This window comes from Triticum aestivum, chromosome 3B, assembly GCF_018294505.1.
Source record: "Triticum aestivum cultivar Chinese Spring chromosome 3B, IWGSC CS RefSeq v2.1, whole genome shotgun sequence".
Lineage (NCBI taxonomy): Eukaryota > Viridiplantae > Streptophyta > Magnoliopsida > Poales > Poaceae > Triticum > Triticum aestivum.
In genome coordinates this window covers 32,568,653-32,586,180 of record NC_057801.1, presented here as the reverse complement: position 1 = coordinate 32,586,180, position 17,528 = coordinate 32,568,653, and the positions used below count along the sequence as shown (strand labels likewise).

The 17,528-nt window shown below is 47.8% G+C and overlaps 1 pseudogene; it reads right to left on the bottom strand.

Moving 5' to 3' along the window:
* Positions 1-6,300: 6,300 nt before the first annotated feature.
* LOC123067218 (probable polyamine transporter At3g13620) lies at positions 6,301-15,620 on the bottom strand (annotated as a pseudogene).
* Between the last annotated feature and the right edge of the window lie 1,908 nt (positions 15,621-17,528).

The following is a 17,528-nucleotide window of genomic DNA, read 5'->3' as shown; positions in this document are numbered from 1 at the left end:
AACCGCGACTAAAGGTGCCCAAAGGCCTTTAGTCGCGGTTGGCCTGGCCAACCGCGACTAAAGCTCCACCCCTATATATACCAGTTCAGCGCACTCACTTAGCCATTTGGTGCCACTTCTCTTCACAAGGGGGTGTAGGTTTGCTTTTGGTTCCTCTTATGCACACAAGGTGTTTGATGAAATGCCCAACAGCGTGAAACAAACATGATATGAAGTGCTGGAGCCACACTTGAGGTTCCTCCTCGATCGCGGTTAGCAACTTGAACCTTTCATGCATGTGTGTCATTGATAAAATATGCATGTGTGTTGTTCATTGTTTAATTTCTATTGTTTATAGCTAGTTACTTTAACAAATGCATGATGGTTAATTATATATTTTATATTATAATAATGCAGATGAATCGGCAATGGATGTACGGTAACCGACTCTCCCGCGAGTTCACTACGGGTTTGAAAGATTTCCTCGTAGTGGCTAATGCGAACAAGCAGAAGGGTTTTGTTATCTGTCCATGTGTTGACTGTAAGAATCAGAAGGGTTACTCTTCCTCAAGAGAAGTTCACCTGCACCTGCTTCGGCACGGTTTCATGCCAAGCTATAATTGTTGGACCAAGCATGGAGAAAGAGGGGTTATAATGGAAGAAGATGAAGAAGGGGATGATTTCATCGATGAAAGCTATCTTGCTCATTTCGGTGATACTTTCATGGAGGATGCTGAAGGTGAAGGGGAAGGTGAAGGGGAAGGTGAAGGGGAAGGTGAAGGGGAAGGTGAAGAAGAGGCACGTGATGAGACCGTTGATGATCTTGGTCGGACCATTGCTGATGCACGGAGACGCTGCGAAACTGAAAAGGAGAGGGAGAATTTGGATCGCATGTTAGAGGATCACAGAAAGTCGTTGTACCCTGGATGCGATGATGGTCTGAAAAAGCTGGGCTACACACTAGATTTGCTGAAATGGAAGGCACAGGCAGGTGTAGCTGACTCGGCATTTGAAAACTTGCTGAAAATGTTGAAGAATATGTTTCCAAAGAATAACGAGTTGCCCGCCAGTACGTACGAAGCAAAGAAGGTTGTCTGCCCTCTAGGTTTAGAGGTTCTGAAGATCATGCATGCATCAACGACTGCATCCTCTACCGCGGTGAATACGAGAATTTGAATGAATGCCCGGTATGCACTGCATTGCGTTATAAGATCAGAGGCGATGACCCCGGTGACGATGTTGAGGGCGGGAAACCCAGGAAGAGGGTTCCCGCCAAGGTGATGTGGTATGCTCCTATAATACCACGGTTGAAACGTCTGTTCAGGAATAAAGAGCATGCCAAGTTGTTGCGATGGCACAAAGAGGACCGTAAGTCGGACGGGGAGTTGAGACACACCGCAGATGGAACGCAATGGAGAAAGATCGACAGAGAGTTCAAAGATTTTGCAGCTGACGCAAGGAACATAAGATTTGGTCTAAGTACAGATGGCATGAATCCTTTTGGCGAGCAGAGCTCCAGCCATAGCACCTGGCCCGTGACTCTATGCATCTACAACCTTCCTCCTTGGTTGTGCATGAAGCGGAAGTTCATTATGATGCCAGTGCTCATCCAAGGTCCGAAGCAACCCGGCAACGACATCGATGTGTACCTAAGGCCATTAGTTGATGAACTTTTACAGCTGTGGGGCAGACCTGGTGTCCGTGTGTGGGATGAGCACAAAAAAGAGGAATTTAACCTACGAGCGTTGCTTTTCGTAACCATCAACGATTGGCCTGCTCTTAGTAACCTTTCGGGACTGTCAAATAAGGGATACAATGCATGCACGCACTGCTTACATGAGACTGAAAGTGTACATTTGCCAAATTGTAAGAAGAACGTGTACCTTGGGCATCGTCGATTTCTTCCGAAAATTCATCCAGTAAGAAAGAAAGGCAAGCATTACAACGGCAAGGCAGATCACCGGCCGAAGCCTGCGGAACACACTGGTGCTGAGGTATTTGATATGGTCAAAGATTTGAAAGTCATCTTTGGAAAGGGTCCTGGCGGACAATCAGTTCCGAAGGGAGCTGACGGGCACGCAGCCATGTGGAAGAAGAAATCTATATTCTGGGAGCTAGAATATTGGAAAGTCCTAGAAGTCCGCTCTGCAATCGACGTGATGCACGTTACGAAGAATATTTGCGTGAATCTCCTAAACTTCTTGGGCGTGTATGGGAAGACAAATGATACAAAGGAAGCACGGCAGGACCAGCAACGTTTGAAAGACCCTGATGACCGGCATCCGGAATGGTTTCAAGGTCGTGCCAGCTACGCTCTGACCAAAGAAGAGAAGGTCATCTTTTTTGAATGCCTGAGCAGTATGAAGGTCCCGTCTGGATTCTCGTCTAATATAAAGGGAATAATAAACATGGCGAAGAAAAAGTTCCAAAACCTGAAGTCTCACGACTGCCACGTGATTATGACGCAATTGCTTCCGATTGCTTTGAGGGGGCTCCTGCCGGAAAATGTTCGAGTAGCCATTGTGAAGCTATGTGCATTCCTCAATGCAATCTCTCAGAAGGTAATCAATCCAGAAGATCTACCACGGTTACAGAACGATGTGATCCAATGTCTTGTCAGTTTCGAGTTGGTGTTCCCGCCATCCTTCTTCAATATTATGAGCTAGAATTCAAAAGGGCAAAGGCTAAGAATGGTGAGGATATTCAGCCAGCGGGGACCAATCTATGTGCATACTATGTCTGTGAGATGATCCGGAGATACACCTCTAAGCGGGTTCCGAGTGATACCAATGCTCAGAGGAATAACCTCCGGATGATGCTTAGTCCAGAAGCTCGCTTCCGACCACTTCAAGAGGAACTAGCTGGATGGTTCAGGAGGGAAGTCCTCCATCCTAAAGGAGAACACCATTACGAGGACGTAGAACTTTATATGCATTAAATTATGTATGGAAACTTGTTCAAAATTGTATATGGTCATCCGATGATATTGAATATATATTGTATATTCCTCTTGAATTCTTTTTGGTTCTAATTTCAAATTTGTTTGAAATTGTACATTCATATGCATGTATGTAGTACCGTAGAATATGTGAAACTCCTTCAAAATTAAAATAAAGCACAAAAGAAATAAAACAATACAAATTAAACAGAAAACAGGTTTAGAGGGGGGCTAAAACCCTAAACCTGCGGCGGCCTTTAGTCGCGGTTGGCCAGAAGAACCGCGACTAAAGGTCCTCCGCCCCGACGGCCGCCTGGCGCCCACGTGGACGGGCCTTTAGTCGCGGTTCTTAAGCAACCGCGACTAAAGGGTGGGGCCTTTAGTCGCGCCCGTTCGGTCGCGGTTGCGCAACCGCGACTAATGGCAGTTGCGAACCGCGATAAAAGGCCATTTTTCCACCAGTGCAGGCAACTCGAACGGCAGGCCTTTCCTTGTCCCGTATGGTCCGAAGGAGCGCCGGTTGCCAACTAAAGTAAGCGCTCCGACAAGGAAAGAGCCACCGAACTCGCCCACATGCCCTTTCATACCGGTGAGGTATTCATCCGGATCCAAACAGATCTGCACATGCCAAAAACAAAATAACAGATACATGAAGTGCTAATTTTCCTAGGCGCATTTTGCATGATTCAATTCAAAAGTTGTACGTTCATTGGAATGGCATGGCATCCCCTTCAGAAAAGATCTATCAAAGAATAATGTGATGAATGGAGTAGGTCTTAATTAGGAGTATCACCTCTGAGCGTTGTCGACCCTCAGGTTTCCCCCAGTGCTCGGTCTGCTCAATCTGGCCATCCCGCTCGTACGAAACCGAGATTGCGTCGACTGCGCCTGCATGCCACAGGATCACCTTGACGATGCGGTCGACGCCGCGCACGTCCATCTTCCACACGTCGCCACCAGGGCCACCACAAGGACCCATCTTGAGAACCCGCCCCTGAGAGCACAACACAAGAAAGTAGTATCACGCGAGATCATTCAGATGGAGAAATTGCCAGATACATGGAACCACGTATATAAATCACTAAAAAAAATGGCGCGCTATAGAAAATAGCGTGGCCCCTGAAAATATGCTATTAGCATGCTATAGCGCGCTATAACATGCTATTAGCGAGGTATTGTACATTGATTTTGTTAGTGAGACCATTCTCCATATGCTATAGCGTGCTATTAGCGCTGCTATTAGCGCTATTTTTTTCGGTGATATAAATGCTAGCTAGGATGCGCACATTACCTTTGCTTTTACGGCCTTCTCGCGCTTGTCCTCAGTGGCTTTCCCCTCGCTGCGATGGTCGCCGATGCTGACCGTGATTGTGGCGGGGGCGCCACTGGTGATCTCCGGCAGAACAACCGCGAAGCGGCCCGCCGGTAAACATGCGACTTGCTGGAGCGGGATCACTGGTGACGATCCTGCCGGCATGCAGATCGCGGTGGCCGACAACGATCTGGCCTGTGGGATGCTGCCGTGATCCTCTTGCTTCGGCTCCTCCACTTTGACGGTCACCTTGCTACCGGCCTTCTCTATCTTCTTGTGGATGGACGTTTCCACTACCAGCTCCACGAGCTGGCGATGGTGAATTGGTGATGGGGAAGCTAGCAGCTAGCTAGGACCAAATATATACTGAGGCTTTTCGGTTCGTCTTCCATACCATGTTCATTTAAGACTTGAGACCGGGGATGCCATGCGGGAGGCTTCTGGCTTTCATCGATCGATCTGTTCCGATTCCCAGGAAACCAGAGTTTAAGTGAGCGTGCAATTTAATGGGTCACTAAGTTTGCTGATTTATTTTATTTTGCCGCAAAATAAAATGAAGAGTCACTAGTCCTCCCCTTCTTCTTCTGAGAAAATCGACCTCCGCCGAATAGAATTTCAAGCGACTTACAAATAGCAAACGCAAGCCAGTGTTCACAAAAGAGTGGTAGTACTACCCCATTGATCGTTTGTTTCGACTTCCGCCCTTTTACACCCTTAAAAAACAGACTCCGGAGCATGGAATTTGGTTGGTGAGTGTGACAATCTTTGCAATGTAAGGTTTAAAAAAACTTTTCAATGATCAGTGATTGTAATCGTCGCTAGACGGTCTACAAATCTGGATGTAATTTTCTTTGCTTATGCTACCATGACAGTTGATGAATAGACCCAAAAAAATCCCTAAAAAAGTTAAGTAATAATATAGATGCATCGGTACAATTTAAATAACCAAGCATGCGGAAATGAACCACGCGATGAGAAAGTTAAGTTGCATACAAGACATAGTTGTTGGAAATAATCATCATCATCAATAGAGATAATAAGCAAAGCCTCACCCACACGCCTCCTTGCCACCACATCACACAACGACACAGACAAGTGAGGTGTACTTATTCAGTCTAGTCAAGATCATCATCATCATCATCATGACACCATATGATCTTGCTTCCTCCCCGCATCTTAATTTCCTCATTGATCTGAGTTACGAGGTGACCGTAATTACTTTGCTTGTACTCCCTCTGTAAATAAATATAAGATGTTTTAGGTCACTAAGGGAATAAGCGTCGGTACATACCTGCGGCATCAGCCAAGTAGCCGTTCACCCACGCATCCGGCGACGTGTCCATGGTGCGGCAATCAGAATTCAGAACAACCGCAACCTGCAGCGCCTGAGGGGAGGACAGCGATCCGGTCTTTTACTGAGCCTGTTTTTTTCCTCGTTGATTTATGTTCAGAGATGCTAATAATGTAAGCTTAATATAGTGGGGCATGCACTGATGTGCTGCGTAGGTCCGTGGTGATCATAGTCATAGTGTCATGCTTTGCCTGCTGAAAGTCTGATTAGAAATGCTGCAGAGTGGTCGGTTATCGTCACGTGGTACTTGCAGGCTTCTAGCGTGCCAAGATTACGACCTCCATGAAGCCATTGCATACTGGACGAACGGAAGACTCCAAAGGAAGAGGGGCATCAGCCATTGCTGTTGAAGGTATCTCCAATCCGCAGGGAAGCTCTTGGAGAGATGCTGCCAACACTGACATACATCACAGATGCCCTATATATATTAGTAAATAGGCTGTCTCCACTAAGATATTTCTCTCCAGATGCAGATATGTGATCACAATAGTCAACCAAAGGGTCACCTCAGTTTGCAACCATGCATGGGAAGAAGCACATGCATTTTCATTTCATTACTCAACTTATATACTTACAAAATAGTTTAGAACTATACAATAATCATATGTACTTTCAGGGTCAATTCCCAAATTATCAATCATAATATTCATGTTCGATACACCTGAAAATTTCATTCAAATATATTACAACCCTGAGCAGCAATATATGTGGTGCCATCTTATTCAACTGAAACCACTAAACATTGTTGAAACTAAGTAACTTCTTGACTCTACACATCCTCATGACACCGTGCCACCCAATGCCGAGTGTGGTCAGCCCCGCGGCGATGGCGAGTACCCTCCACCTGGCCACCACACACACGTAGGCGAGGAACGATAATGGCACGATGCACATGACCACAAGTGCGGGAACTGGTAGCGGCACGCGGTAGGGACGTTTCAGTGCAGGATGCCTAACTCGAAGCCATAGAAAGGATGCGAACTCAAGCAACGTGCCGAGGCCATACATGAAGTTGGATGTTGCTATGACGTCGTCGAACCCAAGGAAGGAGACGGCGATCGTTATGACGGTCGATGCGGTGATGGCAACCCATGGGGTCCTAGTGCGGGCGCCGCGATGGGAGAAGATGGTCGGGAGGAAGCCCAGGTCCGCCATGCCGAGGAGCTGAAATGCACCGCTGCTCATCTGGGCCTCAAACATGCCTATGGAGGAGATCACTGCGCTAGCCCCCGTCCAGTACTTTAGCCATGGTCCCCCGATGATGCCTGTTTAGACATAGCAAAGTCTAAATCAGTAGAGAAATAAGTATTAGATAAAAGGACTTGGTTGAGACCTACATTGGTCGCCTCGATTGGCCTGGATTGATTATAGCACATACATGCATGCCATTTTTTCTGCCTCGAATATTCACCCGAGGAGAGAGCACCCCGCATCTATTATGTTAAGTTTTGTTGGTTATATAGCAGTTCACAATTTTGGAAAACTACAAGATAACCCTCACATTGTCATGAGAATACATGCATGTATTTGCATGACTTATGAAGATTACTGAGATGGTAGGCTGGTTGTGTGGCAAACATAGATGACCTATTGATGTGGATAGGTTGCGTGAATAGAAAAAAAACATGTATTGAGTTGCATATATTATAGAACAAAAGATATATACTTGAAGGCAATGGGGTTTTTCTTTAGAATGGACAGTGTACCACCTTTTCTTTTGACGAAGGGTGTTTAACTAATTTGTAGTAAAGCACCAAGGGAATACAAACAAATGATCACACTCTATACCTCTCCACGGTTAGGACACACACACACACGCACGCGCACGCACGCACACACGCACGCGCGCGCACACACACAAAAAGGAAAAAATGTAAAAAAAATAAACAGCAACATTCATCCTTGTCGATCAACTACTAACCCAAAGAACAAAATGCAAGCACACATGATCCGAATATGGACACAACAGCATAGGCTCATGGGCACCCCCTTATGTAGCCATCCAATTCTGCATCACAATTCGTGCAAAAACTTTTCTCTTTTTTATTTCTCCCATATAGTTCAACATATGAACTTCAAACTTTTCAGCACAACAAAACATTCTAACTAGAATGTGAGAAAAAAAGTTTCAGATTTTTACGTGCATCATAAATACTAAAAATAAGTTTTTTTAATTAAACAAATCTCATTTTTTGTAGTAACAAAAAAATCTGAAAGTTTTATTCCATATGTAGTAAGAATGTTTTGTTGTCCTGGAAAGTTTGAAGTTCATATGTTGTTTTGCTTCGAAGCAACAAAAAAGAAAAAGTTTAATATACTAAGTTAGTTGTGTAGTACAGATCTCAAAGCAACATTGAAGGATAAGGATAAGAGGTGTTCAGAAACACGAGCTCAAAAAATCCACATCCCATGCACCACTCAAGCAGCCCAGCCGCTAAGACAACACTGCATAGATGCGTGTCACAGTATGAGAGAAGACGGTACTACTAAAATCCCATATTGGACATGCTCTTGGTGATCCCTTGCCTCCGACCCAAGTGCATGCTGGTCTAAATTTGGGCATGGAGACCGACTACGTGACGATACGCCAGGACCCATCAGTACGCTGCCATGGTCGCGATCTGCTGCCACCAGCTCCGTCGAGCAACCATGGTCCGGCCACCAGCACCTCCGGGCAGCGACAATGTCACTTATGCACACTACCTGTACAACACCAAACTGCAGCGATGAACCACCATTACCCGTCGCTGTGTGCCATCTCCATATCCCTGTCTGATGTATGGGTTCTAGTTGAAGATGTCCCTCCTACAACGCGTGCCACGGCGTTTCTGATGGCTTTTGGGGTGCTCATCGGCAAGCCGATTGAGGTTGATCAAGACTCTCTGGCTATCCTCGGGCCGGTCCGTTTGCGGGTATGGTGTGTGGATCCCCTGTGTATTCGTGGTTCCATTGATGTCTTCCCTTCGGCTGGTGGCTTTCGGCTCAGGGTTCGGGTGGAGGGTGCTTCGGACCCGGTGTCGCCCCCACCTCCTCCCCCGCCCCCGGCCTCTGGAAATGATGACAAGAGCAAAGATGGGGATGGCTGCCCGGACGATTCTATGCATGGCTCTGATCACCGCTTTACCCAGTCGGAGTGGGACGAGCTCTCTCCTGAAGACCAGGATATGCTGAAGGAGAATGCTCCGGCGGTCGGGGGGCAAATGGCTTGCAGGCGGACTTGATTGGAGGGGAGGCTGCTTCTGGTGGGGCTAAGGGTACACCTTTCTCGACGGTGTGCTCTAATCTCCCTGCCCGTCCTGCATCTCCTTCCCTCTCTAGCATTGAAGACTTGCCCCCGGCTAGCCCCTTTCCCTCCAAGAAGAAGAAGTCATCCGTCAAGAAATTCTCCGCTAAGAGCAGGGCTTCTGGGGACTCAAAGCAGTCTGCGGATGGGCTCTGTCGCAGGCTCGATGCTGACTTGGGTACGGCCTCGAGCCCGTCTTCTGTTGCGGTGTCTCCCCGCCGTGTTCGGCCTGAGCCAGTGCGCTCGCCCGCGTCCACGGCTCGTAAAAGTGGTCGCGTCTCCAACAGCGGTGAGAAGGTGGCTGATCGAGCTACTCGGCGCGCTGCGGCTAGGGACCTGCCTCCTTCAGGTTCGCGTCTAGTCCCCTCCTCCTCTTTTCCCGATGTTCATTCTCCTGTTCGTCTAGTGCTCCCGTCCCAATCTGATGATCATTTGCTTAATATATTAGATGATGTGGGCATTTGCTTAGATGCTAGTTTGGGTTCTCCCGCTTCTCTACTTGCTGTTATTAGGGCTAATGAAGTAGCTCAGGCTGACATTGCAAAAGCCAAGGAGGCTGGGGGGGATCGAGTGCCCCACTGGTTGTGGCCGGTGGGGTTGAGGGGGGAGATGATAGGAGTCAAGCTTCCCCGGTTGTATCTAAACGTGGGGCTGGGAAACGTGCTAAATCCTGCAAGGCTCCGAGCAGGTTGAGTCTTAGAATCAAAAACCTTACTTTCCGGTGAAGGCTCTTTTTTGGAACATAAGAGGTTTCAGCGCTAGGGGGCGCAGGGACCATCTAAAAGACTTGGTTCGTTCTGAAAATGTTGATTTTATTGGCCTTGTCGAGACTCTCAAACCCTCCTTCTCCCCTAGTGAACTCTCGGCCGTTGCTAGGATAGATAGATTTAATTGGAATTTTGTGGCCCCTCACGGTCACTCGGGTGGTATTCTTCTTGGCTCCAAAAAAGATGTTTTTGATTTTGTCGCTTTTGATCATGGCATTTTTTGGGCTAGCACGGTGGTTTCTCTCAGATCCCTTAACTCTTTACTTGAAATCATGGTGATTTATGGTTCGGCTGATCATTCTATGTCCTATATCTTTCTGGATGAACTTAGTAATAAAATTGATTCCTGTCAGCTGCCACTTTTGATTGGAGGCGATTTCAACTTGATGCGATACCCGTCGGCTAAAGGTTCTTCTAATTTTTCGTGGCCTCTGGCAGATGCTTTCAATGCTTTCATTAGGGACACGGCTATCCGCGAAATCCCTAGGGTTGGGGCCCATTTCACCTGGACGAATCACCAAATCTCTCCCATCCGCTCTGTACTTGATCGGGTTTTCGTGTGTCCTAGTTGGGATTTGCTATTCCCCCGTGTCAGCCTCAGAGCCCTAGCTATAGTGGGATCTGATCACTCCCCCCTGATTCTAGATGATGGTACTCGTTCGGTTGCCTTTCCGAGGTTTCAGTTCGATGCTTCGTGGCTCCAAGTGGAGGCTTTCGCCGATTTGATTGCGCAAAAGATTTCGGTCTTCCTGTCTTCTAACCGACGATCTTTTGGCCGATGGACGACTGGCTTCAATGTTCCTATTTTCTCCGTAGATTCCTTAGAGGCTGGTCTAAAAACCATTATGGTGAGTCAAGGCAGGACAAAGCTAGGTTGGCTGCTCAAATTGAGGTGCTTGATGATCGTGCGGATAATCATGGGCTCTCCGCGGCCGAATGGCAGATCCGCTACGGCCTTGAAGAGGCTCTTCTGTGTATTCATCGTCAGGAGGAAGTATACTGGAAGCAAAGAGGCACTATTAACTGGACCTTAAAGGGTGACTCGCCCATGGCTTATTTTTTTGCCATTGCGAACGGTAGACGTCGGAGATGCCTGATTGATAGTCTCCTTATCGAGGGCGTCAGGGTTTCTGATCAGTCTGTGATTATGCAGCACGTGGTCCACTTCTTTTCTAACCTCCTATCTGCTAAACCTGAGTTGGGATTCAGGTTGGCTTCGTCCTATTGGTCCTCCCTCGATCAGGTGTCGAGTTCTGAAAATGAGAGTCTGATGATTGCCCCCTCCGAAGAGGAGATATTCGAAGTGATTCGATCGGCCAACTCTAATGCGGCTTCCGGGCCTGACGGATTCTCCATCCCCTTCTTTTGGCAATTCTGGCCTCAGTTAAAAGGCATCATTCAGGCTATTACACAAGGTTTTTGGCTGGGTACTGTTGACATCTCTAGACTGAATTATGCGGTACTCACTATCATCCCTACGGTCAAAGGTGCTGACTTGATTTCCCAGTTTAGGCCCATTGCTTTAATTAATAACTTCGCGAAGATTCCGGCTAAGGGTATGGTAACTAGGGTCTCTCCGATCGCCCATCGTGTCATTAGTTCTTTTCAATCTGCGTTCATAAAGGGGAGATTTATTTTGGATGGGGTGATTTGCTTGCATGAGATAGTCCATGACCTGCGGACCAAGGGCACTAAGGCTGTGGTGCTTAAGCTTGACTTCGAAAAGGCATATGATTCGGTTAGTTGGAATTTACTTTGACAAGTTCTTCTTGCTAAGGGATTCGAAGGTGCGGTGGTTCATCGTCTTATGCAGCTTGTCTCGGGTGGGCATACGGCTGTGGCGGTGAATGGTCAGACTAGTAATTTCTTTGCTAATGGTAGGGGTCTTAGACAAGGGGATCCGACATCCCCGTTGCTCTTCAATTTCGTTGCGAACGCCCTCTCCCATATCTTGTCTCGAGCAGCCTCTGCAGGGCACATTACGCCTGTTAGCTCTCATCTTCTCCCCAATGGCATCACCCACCTGCAATACGCGGATGACACCATTATTATGGTTGAACTTAATGAGGACAGCCTCACGAACTTGAAATTCCTCCTCTTATGCTTCGAAGCGCTTTCGGGTCTTAAAATCAATTTTTCGAAGAGCGAAGTTATTGTGACTGGGGTGCATGATTCGGAAGCTCAAAGAGTGGATCATCTTCTCAATTGCTCTCTAGGGTCTTATCCTCTCAAATACCTGGGCCTACCAATCTCCCCTCTCAAGCTCTTGGCTAAAGACTTTGCCCCGGCAGTTACTAAAGTAGGAAATAGAGTTTTGCCGTGGAGAGGCCGGTATAATTCCCAGGCGGGCAATGTTGCCCTTACTAATGCGTGCATCTCCTCCCTTTCGATGTTTCTCATGGGCTTCTACCTCTTGTCCGGAGAGACTCACGCTGGCTTCGACAAGCATAGGGGTGCTTTCTATTGGAACTCCTCTGATAATAAGCGTAAATATAGGATGGTGAAGTGGGACCTGATCTGCAGACCTAAGAGCATAGGGGGCCTAGGCATCATTAATACTTTGGTCACGAACAAGTGCCTCATGATAAAATGGTGGTGGAAGATTATGTTCCTCGAGGAGCGTCCCACATGGCTATCTATTCTCAAAGCTAAATACTTCCCCTCTTCGAGCCCTATGTGCGCCTCCTCTTCTGGTGGCTCTCAGTTCTGGCGCCAGCTCGTTAAAGTTCGACCAATCTTCCAATCCCTTGTTAAATTTGTAGTTCGGAATGGTAAATCCACTCGTTTCTAGTTAGACTGGTGGGTATGGGATACCACGCTTGCGGTGGCATACCCGACCTTGTTCTCGTATTGTGCTGATCCTGAGATCTCTATCTTTGAGCTCTCGGCTCACGACTGGGTCCTTGATTTCCGGCGTTCACTTTCTCATGTGGAGTTGGATGATTGGCAACGTCTTACTGCCTGCTTCCCCTTGCTCTCGAAGGAAGATGGCTCGGTGGTCTGGCCTCATTCTGCCTCGGGGCGTTTCTCAGTTAAATCTGCATACTCTAAACTTATCCCGGGTGCCCGCACAGCCAAATTCAAGGATATTTGGCCAGCTCGTATTCCTCCTAAGATAAATTTTTTTCTGTGGCAAGCTTTCCGGCGAAAACTCCCTGCGGTCGATCAAATTAAGAAGAGGAACGGGCCGGGCTCTGATAGATGTGCGCTGTGTGGGGCTCTTGAAAACTCCAAGCATATATTTTTTCATTGCTCTTTGGCTAAATTTATCTGGAGTTGCATTAGTCTTTGGCTTCATGTTAATTGGCATCCTTCCTCTTTTGAGGATATGCGGCGTTGTGTTAATTCTTTAGAAGGCCGGTCTAAGCGGGTTTTCTGGGTTGGCTGGGCAGCGATCAGTTGGTCGCTGTGGACCACTAGAAACAAGTTCACTATCGAACACATTTTCCCGGCTAACCTCATGATTTGCTTATTTAAAGCCAATGTCTTTTTGCAACAGTGGAGATCATTGACTAAGGAAGGGGACCTAGAGGCTTTCAACGACATGTTATCTAAGATGAGATCTACGGCGGCTTCCCTGCTGCTGCGCTCTAGGAGGATGGCTTAATGACCGGTTCTTATGGACTATTTGCTGGCCTGCGTGCCATGTATGGCTGGTTGCCATGTACTCGCACTTTTTAAACTCTGTTTTGCTCGGCTTATGTGTTGCATTGAGGGCCAGTGTTGTGACTCTGTCTGGTGGTTTTATTTATAAACTCCGGCGCATGCCTTTTATCTAAAAAATCTCCATATCCTAGTCATCCAAATCACGACAACGGAGGGACAATGAAATGACTGTTGTAGCGCAAACCTCCTAGCAACCACGGGTCTTTTCAACCAAAACCCTCTCCAACAAGATGCCCGTAGGAGGGTAGACCACTGCACAGTCGATGTCATCGTCCAGCCCAAGGGAATCGGGTGCTACGGGTTAATGTAGCCTATGTTCAGCTAGATGGCACATAGCCAAGTTGTACCCTCACCACTGTTGTACCTTGTACTCCCTCTGTAGTCAAACTTCATAAAGTTTGATCAAGTTTACAGAAAATAATATAAATATCTTTCAAAAAATTATATCATGTGAAAGTACAATCAATACTGAATCTATTGGTATTGATTTGTTCTTGTATATGTTAACTTTTTTTTTACAAACTTTGTCAAAGTTTGACTTTGATCAAAACTAATACGTGGATAAATAAAACAGTTTTGCTAGAACTCATCTATATGAGATATAATTTGGTCTCATTCACCTTTTATAGTCATTGGATGTGATGCTATAAGATGCGTGTGTGCTGACGTGGGTTGTATCTGTTCTTGTTTGCAAAGTAAATGAGACCAAATTATATCTCATCTAGATGAGTTCTACGTACTCCCTAAATAAAAACGAAGGAGTATCTCTTCTACTTCACCCGTGCAGCCAGTTTTGCCTCCGGCCGACACCTCTAGAGACTCTCCTTCTCCTTATCGGTAACAATTACTCCATCACCCTCCTTTGATGGGTGAAGCGAAGACCTTGCTGCCACTGTCACCCACCATCATTCTACCACCATTATTAATCCAGTTTTGTTGGATCCAAGACGGAACACGTGAACAGAGGCACTAAGGTGATGTTTATCTCCCCATCAGACAAAGGTGATGTCTAATCTCCTTAAATAATTTCTGGCTGACCACCATACAAAAATTTCTCCAGCTTCTTTTTCACTGCTCATGTCAAATTGCATGATATTGTGGCGTTTGTTTCAAATGGGCATGACCTATGATGTGATTGTGATGTGGGGGCTTGATAGGCATGGTGTGAAGTGTGGTGTGGGCCGGGAAAATGCTTTCTTTTGGGATCTTAGACTGCCAGGTGTTTCATGTCTCCACAAGGCCTTAATATACTCCAAACTGAAAGCTACAGTACCACTCTGTCAGTGAGAGCAACATGCATGGTGCATGCATCTCTTAATAATCTCCTCAATTAGTGAAATGATTTGAGAGCGAGTGATGGTAGCCAGTTTAATGGCGAATCACGTAAGGTCATAAGCCTTTGTACGTACCTGCGGCATCTGCCAGGTAGCCGTTCACCCACGCATCCGGTGATGCGTCCGTGGCGCCGATCGCGGCCATGAGCGGCAACAGGTAGCTGACGGCGATGAGAACGACCGCCGCCGCCAGGGCCCGCGGGAACGTCCGCCCCGGCCGCTCTACCTCGCCGGCCATGGTGCTCGCGCTGTCCCAGTAGTTGAGGTTCCAGTACAAGGTGTTGAAGAAGAGCCTCCAGTCCTTCTTCCTCCCCTCCACCTGCGACGCCCACCGGCGCGGCCGTAACTTGGGCACCGCCATCGCCGTCATCAGCACGAACGGGGCCAGCGACACCACCCCGAGCACCATGGCGCCCCACCCAACGACGCTCAGGCCGGCGTAGTTCAACAAGGAGAGGAGCAGCGTCATGCCGATCACCGCGCCCGTGCGCGCCCTGCCGGGCTCCGCGATCGCGGGGGCCACGCCGCCGAGGTAGTCGGCGACGAGGGCCGGGTAGGCGGCGATGTTGATGGTGATGCTGAGGTACTTCCACGTGCCAAGAAGCGAACCTGCGAGCGGGCCGAAGGCATGGTCCGCCCACAGAACGAAGCCGCCGTTGCCCGGGAAGGCGGCAGCGAGCTCGGCGGTGACGAGCGACTCCGGGATACCCCACGCTAGGGGAAAGATGAGGAAGCCGAGCGACTCCGGGATACCGCCTTCTCGGAGCCATACGGACCGCCCGCCACCTCGAAGTAGATGAGGAAGACGAGCGGAATTAGACTGATCTTGCGCTGGTGGTGGGACTCGGACTCCGTCGAGCCGCCGCCTTGTTGCACGGTGCCAAGCTGCAGCTGTTGCTCTTCTTGCGCGACGGTGCCATGCAGTTGTTGTTGTTGTTGTTGTTGTTGCTGTTGTTCCTGGCTCGATATCAGTGATGATTGTATGGTCATTACGATTTCTTGGTTCATGGTGAGCTTGCTCGCTCCGTCGCTCGCTAGAGTGCTGCGGAAGAACAAGCTAGCTAGCTAACGCACATGCCCAATTATTCGTGTGAGCGTTGTGCTATATAAAACTTGAGGAATTGAAAGAGAAAAGGATAAGAATTTTACCCATGAGCATGGGTTACCATAGCCCATGGGTATCCGGTCCTAACTGTAAGACAATAGGCTTTGGGGGGAACCGACACAACCCTCTAGGGGTGGCCTATCACATATATATATATAATGAGGTGGTATACAACGTTACAATATACACATGGAAATACAGTCTAACACCCTCTCTCAATCTTAGCCACTTTCTAATGAATCTAGAAGGGTAAGATTGCGCCTGCAAGTCTTAAACTGTGGCAAAGGCAATGGCTGAAGATGTCAGCAAGTTGATCCTTGGAAGAAATAAACTTGATCTGTAGTTGCTTCTGAGAGACACGTTCACGCACAAAGTGATAGTCAACTTCAATGTGTTTCGTTCGGGCATGGAATACCGGATTTGCAGAAAGGTATGTAGCACCGATGTTATCACACCAAAGAACAGGAGGCTGTGATTGGGGTATACTTAACTCCTGAAGCAAGGACTGTACCCAAATAATCTCTGACGTGGCATTGGCCACAGCCTTATACTCAGCCTCAGTACTGCTACGCGAGACAGTAGCCTGTTTCCGAGCACTCCAGGCAATCAGGTTAGAGCCAAAGAAGACAGCATAACCCCCCGTGGATCGCCTGTCATCCGGATTGCCAGCCCAGTCTGCATCAGAATATGCTGAAAGACAACCAGAGTCAGACGGCCGAATATGCAAACCATGAGCCACCGTGAAACGGATATAGCGCAAAATCCGCTTAACAGCAGACCAATGAGTGTCACGGGGTGACTGCAGATACTGGCAGACTCGGTTAACAGCATAGGAAATGTCTGGTCGCGTGATCGTCAAGTACTGGAGCCCACCAACAATACTCCGGTACTCGGTCGCATCAGAAGAAGAAAGAAGCACACCATCAACAGCATTGAGCTTATCAGTGGTAGACATGGGTGTAGTCGTCGGTTTGCACTTAAGCATCCCAGCTCGCTGCAACAAATCCAGAGAGTACTTCTTCTGCGTCATAACAAGACCAGCAGCACGAGAAGTAACCTCCACACCAAGAAAGTAATGAAGCTTCCCAAGGTCCTTGACCGCAAAATCAGCACCAAGTGAGCGAACAAGCGCAGTAGCAGCCGACTGAGAGGAGCTGACCAAAATGATATCATCTACATAGACCAACAAGTACATAGTAACCTCAGGCCTTTGAAGAAGAAACAATGAGGAGTCAGCAGTTGATGATGCAAAACCATGAGCACGAAGAGCCATTGCAAGACGAGCATGCCAAGCACGAGGAGCCTGCTTCAGACCATAAATTGCCTTGGACAGACGACAGAGATGATCAGGGCGATCCGGATCAGAGAAACCCGGAGGCTGGCGCATGTAAACCTCCTCCGCCAAGACACCATGAAGAAAAGCATTTTGAACATCAAGCTGACGAAGAAACCAACCTCGAGTAACAGCCAGAGAGAGAAGAAGTCTGATGGTAGTAGGCTTGACCACTGGACTGAAGGTGTCTTCATAGTCAAGTCCAAAACGTTGTCGAAAACCACGAGCAACCAGACGAGCCTTATAGCGCTCAATGGACCCATCAGAATGCCTCTTCACTTTGAAAACCCATTTGGAATCAATGACATTTACCCGTGATTGTGGAGAAACAAGAGTCCATGTCTGATTGCGAAGAAGCGCTTGATACTCCTGCTCCATGGCCTCTCTCCAATGAGGAATGCGCATAGCAGCTTGATATGTGCGTGGCTCAGAGGATGGATCTGCGAGAGCAGCAGACATG